This window comes from Coturnix japonica, chromosome 1 (genome assembly GCF_001577835.2).
Source record: "Coturnix japonica isolate 7356 chromosome 1, Coturnix japonica 2.1, whole genome shotgun sequence".
Lineage (NCBI taxonomy): Eukaryota > Metazoa > Chordata > Aves > Galliformes > Phasianidae > Coturnix > Coturnix japonica.
Genome location: NC_029516.1, coordinates 114,266,659 through 114,282,563, shown reverse-complemented (window position 1 = coordinate 114,282,563; position 15,905 = coordinate 114,266,659). Strand labels below are relative to the sequence as shown.

At 43.1% G+C, this 15,905-nt stretch overlaps 1 protein-coding gene and 1 long non-coding RNA gene across 8 annotated transcripts in view; one reads left to right on the top strand and one right to left on the bottom strand.

The window, feature by feature from the left end:
• Positions 1 to 15,905, top strand: part of LOC107306151 (rho GTPase-activating protein 32-like) — a 670,538-nt gene that overhangs the window by 8,735 nt on the left and 645,898 nt on the right. The window lies entirely within an intron of this gene.
• The window catches only part of LOC116652501, a 659,218-nt gene that overhangs the window by 692 nt on the left and 642,621 nt on the right, over positions 1 to 15,905 (bottom strand). The window lies entirely within an intron of this gene.

Below are 15,905 nucleotides of genomic sequence, written 5' to 3'. Positions count from 1 at the left end.
TTGGGAACATGCTTTCTGTTGTTACGTGTTCTGTTGAATGTGTTGCACTCGGCCTCGTCCAACCGAGCCAAGCCTGAAATGAACTGGTTTCTTTGTTTTGTTGTGCAGTGCCAAGGAGACGGGGCAAGCTCATCCCCTTCCTTCGCTCCCTGGTGAAGGCCCGCCCCAGGAGAGCGACGGAGCCGGAGCCGAAGAAGGAAGGGGTGTTTGGGTGTGACCTGGGGGAGCACCTTCTGCGCTCTGGCCGTGATGGTAAGGAACAGCCCATTCCTGAGATCTTCCTCCATTGGGCATCTAAAGATGAAAGGGAGATCATAGCCAGCAATTTTTTCAGCCTGAAAACGTAGGAAGCCTTCTGGCCACAGAGAGCATCCTGCATCCTTTTCCTAGCTCTTCTGGTCGTGAGATTGGATTCCTCCATTCCTGAGGGAGCTGTGATGGGACTTGCAGTGTCTGTGGCTTTGCCAGAATTACTTTCTCCAGGCTGTTGATAGGTCGTGGCATTTCTGGAAAGCCAAGAACACATCTCTGTGCAGTTTCCTCACAGCTGTCTCTGCCAGCTTTCTCCTCTAAGGAGGAAGCAAGCGGTAGCCCGGCTGGGCTTAGTGGATGGGATGTGAGAAGAGCACGGCCTGAACCAGGACTTGAGTAAGAAGCTCAGCTAACCACTGGCTCTTGTTCTGTAGTCCCCCAGGTCCTCCAGAGCTGCTCTGAATTCATCGAGCAGCATGGCGTGGTGCGGGGGATATACCGCCTGTCCGGCGTGGCGTCCAAGATCCAGCGACTACGGTAAGAGTGCTGCGACTGACACAGCTGTCAGTAGGGGCACGTGCCATGCTTCGGGCACTCCGAGGAACCCCTTCCTTTTCTTGACTGTATATTGTGTGGCTTTGGACTTGTTTTCGTCTTTCTCAATGCCCCCTGCCCAATTCTGTGTCCTTCTCTGCAGCCATGAATTTGATTCGGAGCAAGTTCCCGAGCTCAGCGTCCGAGAAATTCACAGCGTGAGCTCCCTGTGTAAAATGTATTTCAGGGAGCTCCCAAACCCTCTCCTGACTGAGCAGCTGTATGGCAAGTTCTCGGTAAGCACAGGGCAATGTCTTGGAAAAGATATGTATCTCTTCCCTTGGAAACCTGGCTGATGGTTGCAGCAGTGCCCCAGCTCGGAGGTCTTATTTCTGTTAGCCCCATGAGGCATGTCTTTGCCACATCCTACCTCTCACTGATGCCGCTTTTGGTGGTGCCAGGAGGTGCTTATTTAAGTTATTCACCATGCTTGCGAGAATTCCCTTTCCTTTGCTGTTCCCCAACTATTGGTAGAATGGGGTTAATAGCAAAGTGGACTTGGAGACGAATGCCTGCTGCAAGGAGCTGCACTGAGCAATCAGGCTGTAAAGCCCGCCAGAGCTTGCACTGCTTGGCCTTGATGGCACAGGCTGCGTGCTGCTGTGTTCCCCTGATGCCTCTTGGAAGGCATCGAGTCTGCCTCGGTGCTGACCACCAGCGCACTGTCCCCATGGTTCCCAAACCTGTGGCAGCTATCTATGCTGATTGGTGTCTGAATCCCTTCCTGCCTTTTTCCAGGACGCTGCCGGTGCTGCTACAGAGGAGGAGCGGTTGCTGAGAATGAAGGATGCCATCCAGCAGCTGCCCGCTCCTCACTACAGGTCAGTGCTGCACTCGGTCTGCTGAGCTCAGCCCTGCTGCCTTTCAGAGGGCGATGATGCGATTCCAGGTGTTGTCTCACACCTGCAACATCATGCCTGTGCACGCTGCAGCGGCTGAAGGCTGCATTGGGTCAATTGATTGGGTCAGTTCCTTGGCACGGGGGCACGGTTGGTGCAGCCGATGGCTGCGGCTGTGCTTTGCAGGGCTTGATGCAGCAGCATGGTGGCCCTGGGAATGTTTTATCTACTACATATTCAGGGACGGTAGCAAAGACATCAACTAGCATGAAGTGAGGTTTGTTTTGTGCACTGCAGCATAGCTTGCTTTTTGGTGCTGAACATCCGTCCCCGCCCTGTTTTCCAGGACGCTGGAGTACCTGATGCGTCATTTGGCGTCTCTTGCTGGGAACTCCTCAGTCACCAACATGGACGCTCATAATTTAGCAATAGTGTGGGCTCCAAACCTCTTAAGGTAAACTTCTTTTTCTGTTTAAGCACAACGCTTAGTTCTGTTCTCCAGAAAGAAAGCAATCTTCCCTTCTTCTTCATCTAATGTGCTCTTCTCCTGTAAAAGCTGTCAGAAGTGGCTGGCAGCAGAGGTAGAGCCTGAACTGCTCTCCCCCAACCCCAGGGGCACAATTTCTAGATGACAGTTTCTACTCACTTGTTTAGCTGGGACTGCTGTGTCCCTGATCATCCAGGAGAATTTTGTCAGTGGCATCGCTGTTTGCCCACTGCGGAAGTCTCCAGAGCCCAGTTTGACTGCTTTTGGCTACAGAAATTCAGACTTGGGGAAATGATCTTGGGGAAATGACTTGTAAGATCTGCCTTTTCTTCAGATCCCAGCAGAGCCCGTCTGCCTGCGCCAGCAGTGAAGCTGCCTGCATGGAGCTGCAGACACAGACAGATGTTGTGGAGTTCATCATCAGCCACACAGATGTCCTCTTCTGCTCCGAATCCACACCAGCCGTGGGAGAGGGTGAGCGTCTTCCTCCATTAGCTTGATCTTGATCCAATCCAGGCCTTCTCCAAGATCTTTCAAATACGCTTTGACTCTCAATGGGACAGAAGGCTTCTGGGCTTAGATGAGAATATGGCACCCTGTTGCCGAATCCTGAGAATGTCCGAGGCCAGACTTTACATGGAGAAAACCATCCCTGCCTTTATGATGTTTTGAATGGGGGTGAAGCATGGTTGAAGTGTGGCAGCAAAGCTTTCTGAGTTCCCAGACCCATTTTCTGGGGCTTTTTTTTTTTTTTTTATGCCAATTTCGATACATCAAGCAGCTCTTAATTATGGCTGTGTCCTTTGCCACGAGCATAACTCTGAGCACCCAGTTACTTTGAGCTCCTCTTCTTCTAGTGGCTCGGATAAGCAAATCTGAGAAAAATGCAGAACTGGGATAGCTGTGCTGCTGCTTTCTGATCCTCCCTCTTACCTGTGGTTTTCCCTTGTAGGGCACAGTTCTCTATCCAGGCCCAAGTCTGTGTGGGTGTCTCCTCCATCCACAAAGCTGCTCACACTGCAGGAGGCACAGGCTCAGAGAAGCGGCCAGAGCAGCTCTCCCACTGCGACACGGAGCAGCGAGATCGAAGTGGAGGAAGGCCCCGCAGCTGTACCGGGGACCTTCCACACAGTCATTGATTTTCCATCTAAAAGGTAAAGAGGACTTCCCTTTCCAGCCCCTATCTTCATTGGTTGGGTGGGTTTTATTGGTTTAATTTTTGTCCATTATATCTTCAAGGATTCAACTAACACACAGTTGCCCGATGGGCTCGGTGGGTCCACACAAGTGTGCCCTTCCTTCCTGGCTGAGCAGGCTGTCATGAGATGCAGAAAGCCACGCTGATATCTATCCTGGTCTGTGCTGGCTGTACCTGGAAACATTGGGGTTTTCCAGATTTCAGGGCCACATGCCTGAAACCAGTTCTGGTTCTCCTCTAAGCAGAGCTGTTGGTCGGACTTGCTGGCACTAGAAATTAAAGATGGCAGTGAGCTGAGGCCGAGGAGGTGTTAACGTAAGAGTCAGAGATGCTTTTGAGCTTCCCTTATGGCTGCACCAGTTCCTCAGAAAGCAGTTACGCCTGCCAGCTCCTGTCCTTTCCTGCTGCTGAGCCTTTGCTCACATACTCTGCTTCTTGCTTGACATCGATGATAGGAATGTAGCCAGCAGGACTTCAGGGCTGAGCTGTAGGAATGGAAGCATCCTCTGCTGTTTGAAACAGAGCGTGTTTCTAAGCTGTGTTTCAGCAGAAAGCAGGCAGTGCCCAGAACAGGCAACTTTTGGCCAGGGCTCGGTGCAGCTCTTCCATCACCCTGCACCACGACTGACAGCATGCTCTGTTTTCTCTCTCCAGACCAAGTTCTCCCAGTAAGAGGGCAGAGTCACCAGCTGGCAGTTGGTGTTCGTGCTTCTGCCTGCACAGACCATCCCCAATGGTGAAATACCAACTGCAGCGCAGTGCCAGGGAGCCCTCAGAAGCAGAAGTCGTGGTCCTGGCAGGTAAGGGTGCAAATCCAGCTTTCAAAACACTGCTTGTTAGCAACACAGGTAGAATTCATGCTTTCAGTGGGCTTGTACCTCCTTCTGGCATTCAGGCCCATGACTGACATCTTCAGCTGACCCCTGTTTTCCCAAAGGAGTCTCGCAAGCTGCTTGAAACCTGCTTGACAGGCAGCACCAAGCCTTTGCCTCCTTGGATAGTGAATGTTCGACACTAACCGCTGTGCATCTACTCCTTCCTAGGTGACTCCAGCCCTTGTGTAACCCAGAAGAGCCAGGCCAAGTGCTGATTGCTCAGGGAGTGTTTCCATAAATGGAGAGCTCATGGGAATCACAATTCGCTGTAATTCAAATGACAGCCTTCCGTGTGACATCAGCGACGGAGAGAAGGAGGTCATCATTGTTCAGGCAGTCATTTCTCCCAGCTCTGCTGAAGGGGGTGCCCTGAGCCTGCCAGAAACCACAGACACCAGCCTGGACTGTGACCTGATGCCTTCGCAGTGCAGCCCAGCCCAAACACAGCCAGACTGCCCTGACAGCAGCACCTCTGAGCAGGACCAAGTCTGTGTCACTGAGGAGGAGCCAAGCCTCTTGCAGGGGGACTTGGAGTCAGACCTCCAGTCCCAGGCACCAGGCAGCAGCACGAGCTCCAAGCCACCCTCTCCTCAACAACAGAGGATGAGTCCCATCGTTCCCATGGACCTCTCACATCCTCCTTTCTCTGAGTGACTAAAGGCACGCTCATGCTCAGTCAACGGGATGGGGTGTTGGAAGAAGAAATGCTTAGAAGAGAAAATTTCCAGTGTTCATTTACAAAGAAAAGTAGCAGAATTATCGTCATCCTGCTGCCAGTCTTCGGTGTTGCTGTTTGAAGGTTGAAAGAGCAGAGTGTTTCTTTCAAGAAAAATTGTTGGGCTTATTTGTATTTGTAAGCAAGCGGTTCAGAATGTGGGTGTCACCATTTGTTTTCCTGTGAAAATAACATGGCAAAAGTAACACTACGAGTTCCCACATTTTGGAAGGGCATGTATGGTCTTACCAGATTTTCCAAGTGAAATAACATATGACCAAACACTGCTCCTACTTCAGAATATATCCTGAGTTCATCCCACCTAAAACAGACAGAATCATCTCATGCTCTGTTATTAGAGTATGAGAGATGGTTTGCATTGTTGACTAAACATACTTTTAGCACCATAGAACCATAGAATATCCCAGTTTGGAAGGAACCCAAAAAGATCATCAAGTACAACTCCTGGATCCACACAGGACTACCCAAAAATCAGACCCTGTGTCTGAGAGCACTGTCCAAAATACTTCCTGAAATCTGGCAAGCTCAGTGCTGTGACTACTTAATCTGGGGAGGCTGTTCCAGGGCCCAATCACCCTAAATCTTACTTCCATTGATTCCTGAGAATTTCTTGGATGACCACGTTCCTATGTCATATGTATCCAAGTTAGATTGCATGAACCAAGCAGATCAATGTGATCTCATCCTCAACAATTTTGCATAAACCTAAAAGCACTGAGTTTTGTAAATGGGAAAGAAACACAAAGCAGACACAGTTCTTATTCAAACTATAAAATGTCTAGGTGTTTCATGGGAAAAATAAATTTATATTGAACATATTTATATGTAAATTTTATTGTACAATAGAAATAAAAGAACATTAAAAACAATGAGAAACGTGCTGTTGTTTTATTCGTCTTCACAATGATGATGAAGAAAATTAAGTACAGAAGGATTTGGCCCAATATTCACTGACTTGTGTTGTCCCAGATTAGACTTCTCTAAGTGTAAACTCAGAGACCGAAACTACTGTCTTGATGTTCAGATGTCCTTTGATGAAGGTTACATGATTTTAGGTATGGATCGTGATTTTATAAGGTCATACCAAATTTGAATGAACATATGCTCTCTTGCAAGTTTGGTTTGAAGGAGACAACTTCTCAAATGGCGGACTTTGCATGTGAACTAAGTTATGAGCTGTTTAGATCTGTGCACAAGATGGTTCCTAAGAGCTCTAGATTGCAAGTTCTGATTGTTTAAGAGTTTATTGCATACAACACTCTGCCTGTGGGCTGCTATCACAGAAAAAATGTCAACAGAACAGGTAGCATGTCTGTTCCTCAGTTTTCAGTTTACCATTTTTATGTTAAATTAGACCAGATTTCACTATTATAATTGGCAAATTTTAAGATAAAATTTACCTTTATACAATGGGCTGTGTGTGTCAGGCAAACTGCTATCAATTGCAAACTCATTTGGACTTATCTAAATTAACAATGGGATCATTACATTGTTATTGGAGACAAATATTTTGGAATCTTTGGAATCAAGGCTTTTTCTGTCACAAATACAGCCTGTGACAGTCTGGCAATGTAAAGAAATTGCATCATATCTTAATGCAGAAATATTTTGGTACAAGCAATCACTGTCCTTCTGCCAGCTCCAGGTTTCATGATGAGGTTTTGGAGGCAGAAGGGGCCTGGAACAGCAGGCACTGAGTGATTATCTGAAAGAGCAGATACTTGGGCAAGTCTGTCTGTCTGTAGAGATGACGTAAGCCCTTAGGCTCTACTAGAGGGCAGATAGTTCCAGCTAGGATCGCAAATCCAATTTATACATTGAATAATGTGAATGGAACAGACATGCCATGTATGTCTATTTCTTTCTACTAAATAATTTCAGCCATAGGCTACTTTTTATGACACAGACAAGAAAACCAAAGATGATAACAGATTTCCTGGTTTACAACAAACCTTGTGTTTGTTTATATATTTATTTATTTATTAAATGGCTTGTTCTTTTTAATCTCACTTGTCCCATCTGAGACTTCAGATTTATGAGGGCTGCTCTGAAAGGAACGCCTCCAATTTTATTATCTTGGCCCACAATGTCAGAGGTGGATGTTTATGATATGACTTCCCACCAGTATTCTGTTACATTTTGTTGCTGTGCGACAGATGGCAGCAGCAAGGCATTCTGACAAAATGGCATCTGACATAGAAGTGTGGATCAAACAGAGGTGAAGAACTGAATTCCTTCACACATAAAAAATTGCACTCACAACATTCATTGATGTCTGCTGAATGTTTATGGAGATCAAACAGTGGATGTGAGGGCAGTGAGGTGGCAGGTGGTGCATTTCAGTAGTGGCAACAGCAACAGTCGATCACTTGCACTGGTGCAGACTTTTATTAGTGCAGTATTCAGGCTGTTTTTTACTGCTGTTGAAAATGCAGGGGTAATGATGGTGACTGTATTGAAAAATAATGTTTTGTAGATGCGAATGTGTTACAGTGCTCTTTGTATCTGTTGTAGTTTCAATTGAAGTAAATATGAGGCATCACTTTTGGAGCAACCTACATATAAACAAAGGTATAAAAATCTTATCTGAACCAGTTTTATATTTCCCAGTAGGTGACTAACTTAATAACATATGGAATGCAATAAATAAAGCCTAAAAACATTTGAACTTCCAGACGTATTTTTTGACATGTTATACTTTTCTTCTGTACATGAGAAATAGAGAAAATTGAGAATATATCTCTCAGTATACATTTGGTACTATACAAAAAAGTATTTCCAATATATTAGAATGCTATGGATATTTATTTTTAATAATTTTATATAATCCCATTTACTGTTTAATTTTGGCATTTATTTTGATTTAGTCAAATACTTGGTAGAAGGAAATCAAGGAGACTTAATTATCAAAGAATGAAAGATGCTGTAGTATCCAACTACTTTAAATAAAATTATGTAGAGTTATTTATTAAACTGACATTTTGGAAAAATCTTGGAAATATTAAAGCCAATACCAAACTACAGTAAGTTCAAGTGGGCCTGGCATTTTGCCTAGTACTGAAAAGAAGAAAAAAAAAAAAAAAAAAGCTGATTGTTTCTCTATCTATCTCATATGGGTGATACATTCCCAGGCTGGTTAGAAAACCCTCTGTTATTTTGCATGATAATTATTTCCATTCAGAATAACGAAGATTTAGATCATATTTGGAAAGCATTTGTCATGGTTTTGTAATTTTGTAATTTTGCTATCAGTATTCCACATCATAACATCATGTAAAGCATGGATACTTCTATTGAATGTGCAGTCCACAGAAGAAGACTACATATCCCAGAGAACAACATGGCCAGTGATAAGTCACGGGACCAGGACGCTATATAATCTTGTTCCCAGGCTGGAGTGTTTTTCTTCTCTCGAACTTCTTGGAGAGTGGGAAGTGTTCCAGCCGTGTCGCCTAGAGTTCACAGTAGGCCTCTCGGTTTTTGGGGACTCTCTCTCTCTCTCTGTTTTGTTCGATTTGTTAGCCTCAATTATATTATATTGTGCTATCTTGTATTTCGATATCATATTTAGTAAAATAAGTTTTTCCTCCTTAGATTGCCTCTGTTTTTATCCCATTCCCCTTTTCCCCCTCCTTTCCGGGCCCAGGGGGACCCTATGGGGTGGCTTCCCCTGTCACGGGCATAGGTAAATCTAAGTAACCCATGACACCTGACCTCACCCATAGGGAACTGTGCTATCTCCCCAAGGCCCAGGTCAGGGATATTGACAGAAAACTTTCTTGTCTGGTTTGTCCTTCTGATTATTATCACTTACTGATAATTCAGGCTGGCAGTGATGAGGCTGCTGATAGAAGTCTGAGGGCTATCAAAAGGAACTCAGGGCATTGGTCAGAGGGGGAAGAAGACTGGCATGGCTGTATAGGGAACACTTTCTGAGACTCCAGAAGAAAAGGAGAGTCTACCTCCTGTGGAAGAGCATACTTTCCTGTGAAGAGAGTACAAGGAAGTTGTTGCATATACAGGCGAAAACTGGGAAAGCAAAACCTAGCATGAGCTCTACCTGGCTCCATCCTTTACAGGACCATTAAGGTTAAGGAAAAGACTGAGGTTCTTCATGCAACCTTTACATCTGCATTTAATACTCAGGACAGTTATCCTTGGGGTACTCAGCCTCCTAACCTGGTAGTTTGGGATGGGAAATAGAATAAACCTTCATCATTCAAGTGGAAACCTACTACTCCTCTTGGGCTATCAGAATTCCATAGAGGCAGGTAGGATCCACCAGAGGGTTCTGGGTTCTGGTAGATATGACTGCCAAGCTGCTTTCCATCACCTATCAGCATTCCTGGTCAACCAGGCAAGTCCTAGGTGACTGAAGACTTGCTAATGTGACAGTCAACTGTAAGAAGGGTAATAAGGAGGTTTTCAGGGATGCACAGGCCTGTCAGACAGACCTTGTTGCCAGGAAAGATTATGTAACAGATCATCTTGAATGAGATCACAAGGCATGTATGGAAAAATCAGAGGATCAGGCCCAGCCAACATGGGTTCATGAAAGGCAGGTCCTGGTTGACCAGCTTCATTACTTTCTATGGATGGGTGACCCACTTGTTTAATGAAGGAAAGGCTGTTGACATAATTCACATAGATATCAGCAAAATCTTTGACACTGTATCCCACAATATTCTTCTGGGGAAGTTGGAAGCCTGTGTCTTAGACAGTAACTCTTTGCAGGGGAAAGAACTGGCTGAAGGTCTTGGTCCAGAGAGTGGTCATGAACAGATATAAATCTAGGCGGTGATTGATCATATGTGGTGTTCCCCAGGGGTGGTATTGGGGCCTGTCTTATATAACAGCTTTACTGTTGACCTGAATAAGGGGATTGAGTGCACCCTCAGGAAGTCTGCAAATTACACCAAGCTGAGAGGTAGTATTGTTCTACTTGAGGGTAGGAAGGTCCTACAGAGCAATGTGGATAGGCTGGATTACTAGGCTGAGGCCATTGGGATGAAGGTCAACAAGTGTTGGGTCCTGCTAATTGGCCACAACAACCTGAGGTAATCATATAGTCTTGGAACAGAGCGGCTGGAAGACTGTGAGGAAGAAGTGGACTTGGGGGTGTTTGTTGATGCTCAGCTGAACATGAGCCAACAGTGTGCCCAGGTGGCCAAGTCAGTGACATCCTGGCTTGTATCAGAAATAGTGGTGAGGAGTCTGGGCCACAAGTCCTGTGATGAGCAGCTGAAGAAACTGGATTTAGTTTAGAGAAGACAAGGTTCAGCCCTTATCACTCTCTACAGCTATGTTAAAGGAGGTGGTGGCAAGATGACAGTTGGCCTCTTCGCTTCTCTTCTCCCCAGTAACTAATGATAGGAATAGAAATAATGGCCTTAAGTTGCACCTGGGGAGGTTAAGATTGGATATTGAGAAGAATTTCTTATCAGAAAGAGTGGTCATGATGGAACAGGTTGCCCAGGGGAGCAGTGAAATCACTGTCCCTGAAGGTGTTTAAGGAAAGGATAAACATACTATTTAGGGACGTGGTTTAGTGGGCAGCATTCATTGTAGGTAGGTGGTTGGACTAGATTTTCTTAAAAATCTTTTCCAACCTTAATGATTCTATGATTCCATTACTTTGAAATGACCTTTTTATATGAATAAATATGGAGAATTTAAATCTCTGTAGTATCCTTGGCATTCCGTATGAACAGTGTATGTTACTGTAATACCAAGAAAAAAAACATAGTTCCAGTTCTTTAGTATGCTTGTTACTAGAGAGGTGTAGTATATTTCTCCTAAAATTAAAAAATAATGATTTTGTTCACACATGATCATCAAATACCGTGTGTAGATATTTGTGTGTGTGAATGTAAAAATATTTGAAGTGCATTAAAATAAAACCCTGAGGAATATTTTTATCTATAATTTTCATTAAGAAGCTTTCAAAACTTGTTGACTACTGTACATGGTCTTTACTGATGAATCTCATTTGCTTCAATTCTTTCCTATTACATAGAGTGTACAGGACACTGTTATGAATTAGTATGTGCAGAGATTAGGTGAAACAAAAGACAGTTTCCATTGTCTGTTCATGGAATCACAGAACTGAGTTGGAAGGGACCCCAAAGGCCACTTAGTCAAACGCCCCTGAAATGAACAGGGACCTTAGATCAGGTTAATCAATGCACCATCCAGCCTGACCTTGAGTGTCTCCAGGGACGAGGCATCCACACCCTCTCTCAGCAGCCTGCTCCAGTGCTTTACTGCCCATGTTCCTGTTCTTCGTCGGCTGCATAAGAAAATAAAATACTAACTTTTCTGTTAGTCAAATGGAACGATCGCTGTAGCATATTTCAGATTCTCAGATCAGAAATATTAATGTAAACTTGATAGGTATGTGGAAACAGCTTTGTGAAGTCAAGTGGCTTCTTTAAAGGTCATGCTTCCATAATAAATACTAACTCTGTGAGCTATTGCATTTATTTGATAATCAAACACGTTCTTTCCTTCTCTACTTAGATTATAAACTAGCTCTTTAGGGCAAAAGCTTACTTCTTAGTCATATTTGTTTAGCTTGTTATTTGTTTGGCTTGATATTTCCTAGCCTTTCAAATAATAAACAGAGCATTGTGAAGGGTAAAGGAAAATATTAGTTGGGACAAAACTGAATGTAATTGCAATACACTATCAGGAGGAACTCTCAAATCAAAAATAAGGTCAACATGCTAGATATTGTACAAGAACAAACAAATTCTGTTACTGAATTGGACAAGTAAGATAAACAGTTATTGGTGTATGTGTGTATGTACGCACATACATACTCAATGTGAATGTATCTTACATGTCAGTAATGAAGTGGACAGTTGTGTTCCCTGTATTTACTGTCACATGCCTTTTGAAGACAATATCTGATATTTTAGTAATAATAAGATAGGAACTTCAACACTTCTACTTTGTGGTTGTTTTTTTTTTTTATTTATTTTTATTTTTGGTGTGACATAATCTTCAGGAATTGAAAGCAATTATGTATATTAAGAATGCATAAAAGTGTGTGTGGATATCAATTCACAATCACACATAAGATTGTTTTGATTTTAAGTATATCATATTGTAGCTATTATGAACTGGTTCTTACGAGGCTGTGTCTCTGTCACTAACTTTGGTTATTTTGGTCCAAAGTTAAGTAATGACTGTGGAGAACCAACCAGACAATTATCCCATTAATGTTCATTGGTAGAAAAGTGAAATTGTTTAGAAGATAGGCTAAGACATCAACCCTGGGAAGAAGGTATGTGTTTGACATTTATTAGATAAGTTTGCATTTTTTTTCAGACACACGCATACACACACACACATATATAGGGCTGTGGCAAGGAAAATATTTTTCTTTCAGTTTTATGTATCTTTTCTTCTGAATACTAATTTTGCAAATGGCATCTATTGATTTTCACTCTGAAATTAGATTATGACAGTGAATGTATCTTACAGCTAGGGAATTTCAGGTGGTCTGAAATGTGCTATCGTATTTGTATAATAATACATTATTTTGTAAGAACATTTATTTATTTATTTATTTATTTATTTATTTTCATGGATGCATTTGAGTTGGGTGCAAGAGCAACCTGATTTTGGATACTTTGAGAAAGATTTAAAAATCTTTTTCTCACTTCATAAATCTTCAAAATATACTATGATTTCCCTTAAGTTCTGGAATGTATCCAAATATTTTTCTCCTGAAGACCTACCCTGGCAAAATAACCGTGTGCAATTTTTGGACCAATCTCTCTGCAAATTACTGGCTGGGAAAATGTTATTAGTTGGCCATACTCTATTCTAATTTAGCAGATTCCAAGTCATGTAATCAGCGCCAGCTATTAATAAAACTTCGCAATTAGTTTCTGAAACTTCTCTTTCCTGATGTTTCCATGAAGATATGCTAATGGAAATACGTGCTAGAAACAGAAATGAGAAGACACTGTGAGGAAAAATTAGAACTGAAAGCATTGTTGAAGTCTCTAAAAGACCCTAAAAATATCACATTTCTGTAGTTTTTGTATTGCATTGTGTTTGTTACAGCAGAAGCATCAGTCATACATCATCTTACTCCAGCAGTCTACTCTGCCACTTCTGGATGAGGACTGTATATGTGGAAAAGGTAGCAGCAGAAAGGAGTTTCTTATAGAGTACCCCTTCACAGAATGCCTCACTCCAATTATAGGAGGGAGATGAGGTTCTTTTGCTATATGTATGCCCAATGACAAGATTAAGACACAATGGGTCAAACGTTAGCCTGACTAGTTTATTACAAATCCTAGTTGCTTAGGGAGATGTGGAAGGGAAGACAGGTGATAGAAAAGAGGTAGATAAGAAATAAAAGCAAGGGTCTTTATAGAAACCAAGAGAGATAGTCAACACCATTATTCCACGATTGCTTGTAGGGTTTTCACTGATCTTAGGAACTCACTGCAGGGGATGGGAGAAAGCCAGGAAGATTGACAGTAAGCAGGCCCCAGGGGGTTCTTTCTTAACAGTTTTTTTCTCTCTGGGGATTCCTCCACCAAAGGTTTATTTTCTTTGGGAGTTCTTCTCCTCCAAAGTACTTAGTTTTGTGAGGACCTTTTATCCCCCACTTTTCAGTTTCTTTTTTTCTTCTTCTTTTCTCTCTGTTAGTGTGACACACCTGGCCCAACAGGGAAGCCAGCAGGCAGTGGTGCCTTTGCTGCCATGTGCAGTCTCCTTCAAGCTGTCCCCCAAAGTTCTGCATCTGCTTATCTTTACAATCATGAGTAGAAGTAGTGTGACACAGTGACACCCACCATTCATCCCCCTAGATAATTCACATTTATCAGTTAAGAGTCTTATAAAAAAAAAAAAAAAAAAAAAAAGACTCAAAAAGCAAGTTTTGAGCCAAGTTAAGTTGAGTTCAGAAAATACAGAATCACAGAATTGCAGGGGTTGGAAGGGACCTCTAGAGATCATTGAGTCCAACCCCCTGCAAAGCAGGCCCCCTGCAGCGGGCTGTGCAGGTAGGCATCCAGGCAGGTCATGAATAACTCCAGAGAAAGAGAATCCACAACCATGTCCCTTTGACTCCCTCATTTAAGATATCTATAAACATTAATAAAATCCCTTTCTGTAGGCACTGTAGACAACTAGAATCCACTGCACAGAGCAGAAGTCCACGTAGACCCACTAGCTTAAATTCCAAATGCTGATTTGGTATAAGATTACTTTTCATGTGAAAAATGTATCTGGAATTTTAGAAAGCAAACCAGAAAAGACAGTAAAGTGAAATTTACCATCTATAGAACAAAAAATCTAATCACATAAAACAACAGGGAAATTCTTTTCTCTTACACTGTTAAACATTAAAGCCAATGAAAAAAATTATACAGCTGTATCTATTACATATATTGAAAAGCTTTCAACATTTGCAGATGTTTGACTTTTAAGTGTGAACTTTTTCCTATTTAGTTCTAATACTGTACTTAGAAAGCTAAAACAAATCTTGGTGTTATTTTTTTTTTTTTCTTTTTTTTTTTTATTAATACACAAGTAAATTCATTTCTTCTTTTAATACTTAAGACATTCATTAAATAACCTGTTGCCACTGAGATTATAGAATCATAGAATCATAGAATAGCCTGGGTTGGAACAGAACTTAAAGAGCAATGAATTCCAACACCCCTGCAATGGGCAAGGACACCATCCACCAGATCAGGCTGCCCAGGGTCCCATCCAACCTAGCCTTGAACACCTACAGAGATGGGGCATCCTCCCCTTCTGTGGGCATCCTCTTCCACCCTCTGAGTGAAGAATTTGCACCTAATATCTCATCTAAATCTCCTCTCTTTAGTTTCAAACTTTTCTCTCTTGTTCTTTCACTAACTGCCCATGTGAAAAAATCAGTCTCTCTACTGTTTCTAAGCTCCCTCTAAGTACTGGAAGGCCACAGTGAGATTTCTCTGGAGCCTTATCCAAACTGAATAAACTCTGCTCCTTCAGCCTTTCTTCAAAGGAGAGGTGTTGCAGCCCTCTGATCATCACTGTGTCTCTTCCCCTTGGCCTTCTCCAACAGCACTATCTATTTCTTGCTCTGGGACACCAGATCTGGACACAGTCGCTCAAGTTGGGCCTCATGAGGGCAGAATTATAGAATCATAGTCAAGGAACTACTCAGATTAGAGATGACCTTCAAGATCATCAAGTCCAATCACAACCTGACCATACTACCCTAACTCTAACAACCCACTACTAAATCATGTATGTACCTGAGCACCACATCCAAACAGTTTTTAAACACATCCAGGGATGGTGACTCAACCACCTCTCCGGGGAGCCTATTCCAGTGCTTAACAGCCCTTTCTGTAAAGAAGTATTTCCCGATATCCAACCTAAACTTGCCCTGGCGCAACTTGAAGCCATTTCCCATCTTTTTGTCACCTGTCACCAATGAGAAGAGACCAGCCCCGCTCTGGCTGTAAGCACCTTTCAGATATCAATAAAGTCTCCCCTCAGCTTCTTTTTCCCCAGACTAAACAGCCCCAGTTCCTTCAGCTTCTCCTCACAGGGCATATTCTCCAAGCCCTTCACAAGCTTTGTTGCCCTTATTTGTACCTGCTCCATCTTCTCAGTATCCTTTCTCTATTGAGGAGCTCCAAACTCAACATAGCAACACAGAGTAGAGGAGAACAATCACCTCCCTCTCCCTTCTGGCCACCCCTCTTTTGATGCAGCCCAGGGTACTGTAGGCCCTCCAGGCTGCAAGGACATGCTGTTGTTTCTTGCCAAGATTTCATTCATCAGAACACCCAGGTCCTTCTCTGCAGGAATGCTCTCAATGAATTCTTTTCTCAGTCTGCATACTTATCTGGTATTGCCTCAACCCAAGTGCAACACCTTGCCCTTGGATGTGTTGAACCCC